Genomic DNA, 8,267 nt, shown 5'->3' with positions numbered 1-8,267 from the left:
GTAAAGGGGAACTTAGAGTCTTCAGTGGCAGACAGATCCTTCATCTAGTTTAGCTCATTACAAGCTCATACATTTAGCTCATTTTGGTATTTTTAATACCAAAAAGAAAAAAATTAAAAGCAGGGACTCAAGGGGCGCCTGGGTGGCTCTGTCACTTAAGCGTCTGACTCTTAATTTCAGCTCAGGTCATGATCTCAGGGTCTTGGGATCCAGCCCCCACACTGGGCATGAGGTCTGCTTGAGATTCTCTCTCTCCCTCTGCCCCTCCCCCTGCTCGTTCTCTCTCTCTCTCCAAAAAAATAAATAAATAAATAAATCTTAAAAAAAAAAAAAAAAACAGGGACTCAGATACTTGACCACTCATATTCATAGCAGCATTTTTCACAGTTGCCCAAATTTGGAAACAACCCACATGCCCATTGACAGATGAAGGGATAGACAGGATGTGGTCCATACGTACATACAATGGAATATTATTCAGCTTTAAAAAGGAACGAAATTCTGACACACGCTGCACCGTGGACACAAAGCATCGTAATCTTTGATGTTCCTGAGTGAAGGAAGCCAGACACAGAGGGTCACGTACTGTATGATTCCCGTTGTTCAAGGTGCCCAAACGCTCAGATTCTTAGGGACAGAAAGCAGAATGGTGGTTGCCAGGGGTCACGGAGGAAGGGAGTGCGGAGTCAGTACCGAGTCACTGTTTAGGAAGATGAGAAGGTTCTGGAGGGGGGGTGGCGATGGTTGTGCTGCAGTGCGAATGTGGTTAATGCACTTAAAAGAGGTTAAAATGGTAAATTGTCTTTCATGTATATTTTACTGCAATAAAAAAAATATTTTTTTAATTTATTTATACTAAGACAAAATGACCTCCTATGTAACGTCCCTTCCTTAGTTTTGGCTTCTGGAACAACACAAGATGCAACTTTCTCTCTTCTATATAATATCCTTTCAAGAAGTTTCCAGCCTGGGGCGCCTGGGTGGCTCAGTTGGTTAAGCGACTGCCTTCGGCTCAGGTCATGGTCCTGGAGTCCCGGGATTGAGTCCCACATCGGGCTCCCTGCTCCGCGGGGAGTCTGCTTCTCCCTCTGACCCTCCCCCCTCTCATGCTCTCTCTCTCTCTATCTCATTCTCTCTCTCAAATAAAAAATAAAATCTTCAAAAAAAAAAAAAAGTTTCCAGCCTGTTACCATGCTGCCCATCCCTGCTTCTCATGCGTCCCTAACCATGGTGGGAGCAGTCTAAAGTCTAGTGGAAATTTTACTTCTTACAAATTGGATATTAAAACAGTCTAGGACTGCCTTAGGGGACTATATATATATATATATATAATATCAATCATCTTTTTTATATATTTAGAACTTTTTATATATATAAAACTATATCTTTTTTAAAAGAAAATTAAAATTAAACATTTTTTTAAAGATTTTATTTATTTGACAGAGAGAGAGAGCACAAGCAGGGGGAGTGGCAGGCAGAGGGAGAAGCAGGCCCCCGGCTGAGCAGGGAGCCCAATGTGGAGCTCGATCCCAGGACCCCGGGATCATGACCTGAGTCGAAGGCAGATGCTTAACGACTGAGCCACCCAGGCACCCCCAAATTAAACATTTTAATAGTAAAGCAGTCCACCCATTTAGACATGGCACAGCATCTGTGGTCCTTGCCTAGAGCTCCCCGTCTCTGTTCGGAGCCGACACTCCAGTCCTGTGCCTGCAGAGAATCTTGTAGCTGCTGCTAGAAAGCAGGTTGCACATAATGATTTATGTCAAATAAGCTGTAGAAAATGCTGGGGTCTCTTATCTCCTTTCAGGTTTCGGGGCAGACAGAGGAAAACTTGGTCAACTGCAAACGGCCTGACAGTTCTTGCTAGGTTCATATAACAATTCGTAGACCTTTTAAAAAGACAGTTCACCTTTGCCATAGCAACAAATCCATTTCCTCCGGTGAGGCAGGCCCTGGCGTGGTTATTAGCGGCCCTCCCAGCTCAGGGTGCACTTGGCCTTCGGGCTGCAAGCTCTGGGTCAGGTGCCCCTTGCAACTCCAAATGCAGGCCCAGCCAGCTCCTTGGTGTCCTCTGGGCTCCAGGCTGATCAGATGGACCCGAGGCCCATTCCTGTCCCAAGGAAGTCACTGAGTAGGTGGAGGGTCTCTCCCTGCCCCTCATGGAGGATGCTCAGTTTTGGGGGGCTGTCTGGGGAGGCTGGATGCATCAGTACTCCTTGGAGGAGATTTGTGTCTTTCATGGAACAAGGAAGGGCAAAAGTAGCCAAAACAGGGGCAGGAAAGAGAGGAGTCCAAAGTGAGTAGAGAAAGATTGGAGCGTCAGGGGCCTTGGCAGGGAGCCAGTGTCCTTGCTTCTCCAGAGCACGGGCCCCCTGCGCCACTGCCCTACACGACAGGCCGGGGGAAGGAAACCGCTCTCGCTGCCTGTAGCCTGACCCCAGGCTCCCACCTCCTTCTTTAGGCTCTTGAGCTTGTATGCTCCAGTGTCCCCCAACGGTAGAGTGGCCTGTCAGGTCTTGTGTAAAGGGATGGCGGCTGTTCCTGGGGAGAAAGAGCCACTGAACATCTCTAAGGACTCAGTGGCCCTCAGCCCAGGCATGAAGAGGATGGGGTGGGCCTTCCAGCATGCTTTGGGTCCAGCCTGATCCTCCCAAGGCCCAGAAGAACAACAGCCCAGTTAAGGGGGAGGTCAGCCCTTCAACAAGAGCCCCAGGCAGGAGGCTGGGGCTGCGGGTCCCAGATCCTGAAAGCAAGGTCTTCTCCTCCCAACACCCCACCCCCCTTTTTCCCGCCACCATCCTAGGCTGAGGCCATACCTGCTGAGTTGGCAGGTTCAGGCTCTTTGCAAGGGGAGGAGGGGACATGGAACAGAAGGTTTTTACGTGCCTCTTGACTGCCTTCTCTCATTTCACTCACCCCCTCCTCTCTGGCAGCCACTAGTGTGGTCTCTGCATCTGTGAGTTCTGTTTTATTTTGTTGGTTTTTTAGATTCCACATATAAGCACCATCATGCGGTATTCGTTGTTCTCTGTCTGACTTATGTCCCTTAGTGTGACACCCTCTAGGTCCATCCATGTTGTCGCAAATGACCCGATTTCACTGTCCATTAGACCTCAGTAAAGAAAAAAAGACAAAGGAAGAAGACATTGAGGAAACAATGAATGCCCTTGGACCCAGAGACCATCTAAATAGTCCAGTCCATCTAAAATGACAAGGGCTTTCCTGCCTCATTCTCTCTGCTTGCAGATCGACTCCTGCTCTGCAGGATAGTATTTTCCTTGTGACAAGCCTCCCACACATCACTCCCATCCAGGCAACCGTCACCCACTCATCTGGACGACACTATTTTTGTGCCTCGTTGGCTTGCTGGGAACTCCGCTGTTTCCATGTCTGCAGTGCCGATGGAAAGAAAAACAACAACAAGAAGAAGATCCAGTTCTCTGCCTTGGTGTTAAGAGCAGAAAATCGAGAGCAACAGTAAAAGCAGCGAAGAAGCATTTCGTGTTGGAGGAAGAGGTGAGGGGGGAAGCCGGGGAGGGCCGAAGGTCACGGCCAAGATGCATTTCCTCTACTCAGTCTTTGGCCTGACCATCTCTCTGTACACCCAATTCTGTCCTCCGGAAAGAGGTGCAGCGACCCACAAATGAAAAAAAAAAAACACTCTGAGCAAGAGGGGTGCTTCTAGAAACCTTTGATGATTTGTCAGATTATCTTTGCAGGTCAATTACAGTCAGAGCAATCCCTAGAGAAACTACATATATATATTTTTAAAGGATGAGAATTAACACCGTGACATAAAATTGATACATTGACAGAAAGTATTCTGGAATTTCATAAAATAAAAATAACAACAGAAATACTAGCCCATTTATTGTTGAGGAAATGGCCTTGAAGAGGGAAGTGTCGACTCTCCAAGTACTCCCCGAGAAACATGAAATACTGTGCCTAACTGTACGAGAATGTGGCTGTGAGAGTCTCCGCACAGAAATACTTTCTTGGCATGCAAAGCACATGCAGTCAACAGACAGCCACAGGGACCTCTCCCAGTTTCCACTGTTCTAGTAAATACTGTGAGATCCCATTCCAAGCTTAAACATTCTCCCTCCATGGACACTGCCCACCATCTTGGAACATGTAGAGCAGCGCCTGTGGGGAGGTTAGAATGAGCTGGAAAGTCACCTTCCAAATGGGAGCAGCCCCACTGCCCTGAGCTGAGTGCTGTCCAGTGCACACCACTGAGGCAAGGAAGAGGACAGAGAGGACAGCAGTGACAGGCAGCCCTGAAAGAAACTCCGCTTTCAGCCCTTGGGTATCTATGCAGCCCGCCTGAATGGTCATCAGTGGAGGAAACCAAACAAAACGTCAATGGGAGGTTTCACGGAGAAAGGATCAAGATGGCCCTACTTGAACCCATCAGGCCCTACGTGAGGAAGCTCAGCATTTTTTAGAGCAGGACAGTTGGACTTGTGTCTCCTGGTGTGGTGCACCAGGCAATCCATAGCATCACCTGGCAGGTGTTCTTGCCCCCCAAATATTTTAAAGATTTTTTTATTTGAGAGAGAGATTATGAGCAGGGGGCGGGGCAGAGGCAGAGGGAGAAGCAGGCTCCCTACTGAGCAGGGAGCCTGATGCGGGACTCAATCCCAGGACCCTGGGATCATGACCTGAACTCATGAAGAGTAGCAGGCACTTCACCCACCAACTGAGTCACCCAGGTGCCCCTCTTGCCCCCAAATTTTAACCTAAGTTGAATCAGTCCTAAGAGTCTGATTTCCACTTTATAGAAAATACATAGGTAGAGGAACAGAGTTAGATGATCCTACCAGGAAGCAGGTACTGGATCGTTCTATGAGACACTTGGCCTTGTTTTGTTTTGTTTTTTTTTCCAGTGCATCACTGGGATTTAAAAGTAAAAAAAAGAAGGAAGAGAAGGAGAAGAAGAAAAAGATGAGGGAGAAGGATCTGCTCTATATCAAAAGATGCTTCAGGGACATAATAAGCAAATGCAATATATGGCCCTTATTTGGATCCTAATTACAACTGTGTGTGTGTGTGTGTGTGTGTGTGTGTGTGTGTGTTGGGGGCAGGAATTGAGGTAATTAGGAAATCGTGTATATGGACTGCACAATACCAAGGAATTATCCTTAATTTTGTTGGTTATGATATTGGCACTGCAGTAAGAAAATGTCCATAGTTTTTAAAGATGTATGCTGAGGGCGCCTGGGTGGCTCAGTTGGTTAAGCGACTGCCTTCGGCTCAGGTCATGATCCTGGAGTCCTGGGATCGAGTCCCGCATCGGGCTCCCTGCTCGGCAGGGAGTCTGCTTCTCCCTCTGACCCTCCTCCCTCTCATGCTCTCTGTCTCTCATTCTCTCTGTCTCAAATAAATAAATAAAATCTTTAAAAAAAAAAAAAAAAAAAGATGTATGCTGAAGTTTATGGGGTGAAATGATAAGATGCCTGATACTTTCATTAAAATACTTGAAGGGCACCTGTGTGGCTCAGTCGGTAAGCATCTGACTCTTGATTTTGGCTCAGGTCATGGTCTCAGGGTCCTGAGATAGAGCCCCACGTCAGGCTCCCTGCTCTGCGGGGTGCTTGAGAGTCTTTCTCTCTCCCTCTGCCCCTCCCCCTGCTCATGTGTACACTCTCGCTCTTTCTTTCTCTCTCTCAAATAAATCTTAAAAAAAATAAAATACTGGGGCGTCTGGGTGGCTCAGTCATTAAGCGTCTGCCTTCGGCTCAGGTCATGATCCCAGGGTCCTGGCATCGGGCTCCCTGCACCGCGGAAAGCCTGCTTCTCCCTCTCTCACTCCCCCTGCTTGTGTTCCTTCTCTTGCTATGTCTCTGTCAAATAAGTAAATAAAATCTTAAAAAAAAATAAAATACTTGAGGAAAAAAAGGATAAAGCAAAAGTACTTTTTAGAGTTCTTATGAGATGCTTTTATTCGTGATTTTATATACACGAATATCAGTGTGCACCAGTATAACAATTTGCTCTGTGAAATACATACAATTGAAAACATGTTAAACCTATTAGCACACACTTCATAAAAAGGGTTTTTTTGAGTCTCCGGAAATAGATTTGTTCTTTCTCCCTCTGTCGAAATAATCAAAACCAAAAGAACTTTAGGGCAAAGACGGCTCGCATTCAAAGAAATATGGATGACGTTTGAAAAATATAATTTCTTTGAAAATCCCCTGATTTCTAAGACGTTTAAAAAAATAATAACATTGCAGTTGCCACTTGGAACAAAATGAGGCTGGATTCTTCCTGGTGCCCAGGCTTTCTCTAGGACAATAGTCTTCAAAGCATCACCTGGGAACTTTTAGAAATGCAAATTCTCCAGGTGTACCCCAGACCCACAGACACAAATGTCCATAGATCACCCCAAGATTGTGGGGGTGAGGCCATGATCTTGTTTTAACAAGCCCTCGGGGTGATCACGATGAGAACTGCAGCTCTAAGAGCCACCAAGTTAAGTGTTGAGAAGGTGTATCAATTCTGAGGCTTGTTCAGTGCAGAAGTAATGCACTGAATGATTCATCACTCCTATTTGCTAAGTGGTGGGGTTTATCCAGTGGTAACTTCCTACATCCCCTCCTATGAACATCTCTGTTTATAGCTATTGCTAGGAAGTATAGGTTAACCGTTCTCTTGAAGTGCAGACCTGGCCGGGAGATTAATGTTCTCAAAGGATTCGGAATCTGGTTGCCAGCTTGTGTCTTTTTCACCTCTCATTCTTGATTGGATGAACTGCATCCTTGAAGTTTTATCAGCTGCACAGTATTTGGCTGCACGGTATTTGGCGGAGTTCATTGCCCTGGGAGATGGAACTTCATCCACTCTGTGGCAGGTCCTGTCAGGCATTTTCAGTTCTTCAGTGGGTTGGATTTATGCAAAAGTTAGAAACAGGAGAAGAAATTAGCAGACATCTGTGTTACATTGGAAACATTTTCTCTCCCTTTGATCTCTGTGAGAAGTGAGAAATCTTTGTTCTGCAAGGGAAAATATCATACTGTGCAAAAAGAAAACTCCCCTTGGAAAATATCCTTGTACTTCTAAATCCAGCACCTGAGTGCTAGCTCCTGAGTGAGAGCAGGAAAATAGGAAAGTCACCTGCCAGTTTCATGGACTTCTGGAGGCAGCTCGGAACAGCTGAGGCTGCATTGCTAGTGGGTCCAAGGACCCAAGTCTCCATCTTGGGGAAGAATCAACTTGAACAATCTTTAGTTTGAAAGACACTGCTGACCGTTCAAATCCAGTCTCACCAGGGTCATGACTGCTTACCAACTTGGAGATCTAGGTCTAAATTCTGAAAGGGGAACCTGTTCTATGGATTTAATGCAATCCTGATCAAAATGCCAATAACAGTTTTCACCAAAGTAGAACAAAAAATCCTAAAATTCATATGGAACCACAAAAGACCCTGAATAGCCAAGGCAATTTTGAAAAAGAAAACCGAAACCATCACAATTCTGGACTTCAAGTTATATCACAAAGCTGTGGTCATCAAAACAGTATGGTACTGGTACAAAAATAGACACACAGATCAATGGAACATAATAGAAAACCCAGAAATAAACCCACCATTATATGGTCAATTAATCTTTGACAAAGGAGGAAAGAATATCCAATGGAAGAAAGTCTTTTCAACAAATGATGTTGGGAAAACTGGACTGCTTTCTTGCATCATACACAAAAATACATTCAAAATGGATTAAGGACCTAAATGTGAGGCCTGAAATCATAAAAATCCTAGAAGAGGGGCGCCTGGGTGGCTCAGTTGGTTGGGCGACTGCCTTCAGCTCAGGTCATGATCCTGGAGTCCCTGGATCGAGTCCCGCATCGGGCTCCCTGCTCAGCGGGGAGCCTGCTTCTCCTTCTAACCCTCCCCCCTCTCATGTACTCTCTCTCTCTCTCTCATTCTCGCTCTCTCAAATAAATAAATCTTTAAAAAAAAAATCCTAGAAGAAAGCACAGGCAGTAATTTCTTTAACATCAACCATAGCAACGTTTTTCTAGGTATGTCTCCTGAGGCAAGGGAAATAAAAGCAAAAATAAACTATTGGGACTATGTCTAAACAAAAAGCTTCTGCACAGTGAAGGAAACAATCTACAAAACTAACAGGCAGCCTACTGAATGGGAGAAGACATTTGCAAAAGATATATCTGATAAAGGGTTAATATCCAAAATATATAAAGAACTGAAAGAACACCTCCAAAAAACATTGGATCCAATCAAGAAATGGGCAGAAGACATG

Source organism: Neomonachus schauinslandi, chromosome 7 (genome assembly GCF_002201575.2).
Source record: "Neomonachus schauinslandi chromosome 7, ASM220157v2, whole genome shotgun sequence".
Classification (NCBI taxonomy): domain Eukaryota; kingdom Metazoa; phylum Chordata; class Mammalia; order Carnivora; family Phocidae; genus Neomonachus; species Neomonachus schauinslandi.
The sequence above is the reverse complement of the archived record's forward strand: the minus strand, read 5'-3'. Positions refer to the sequence as shown.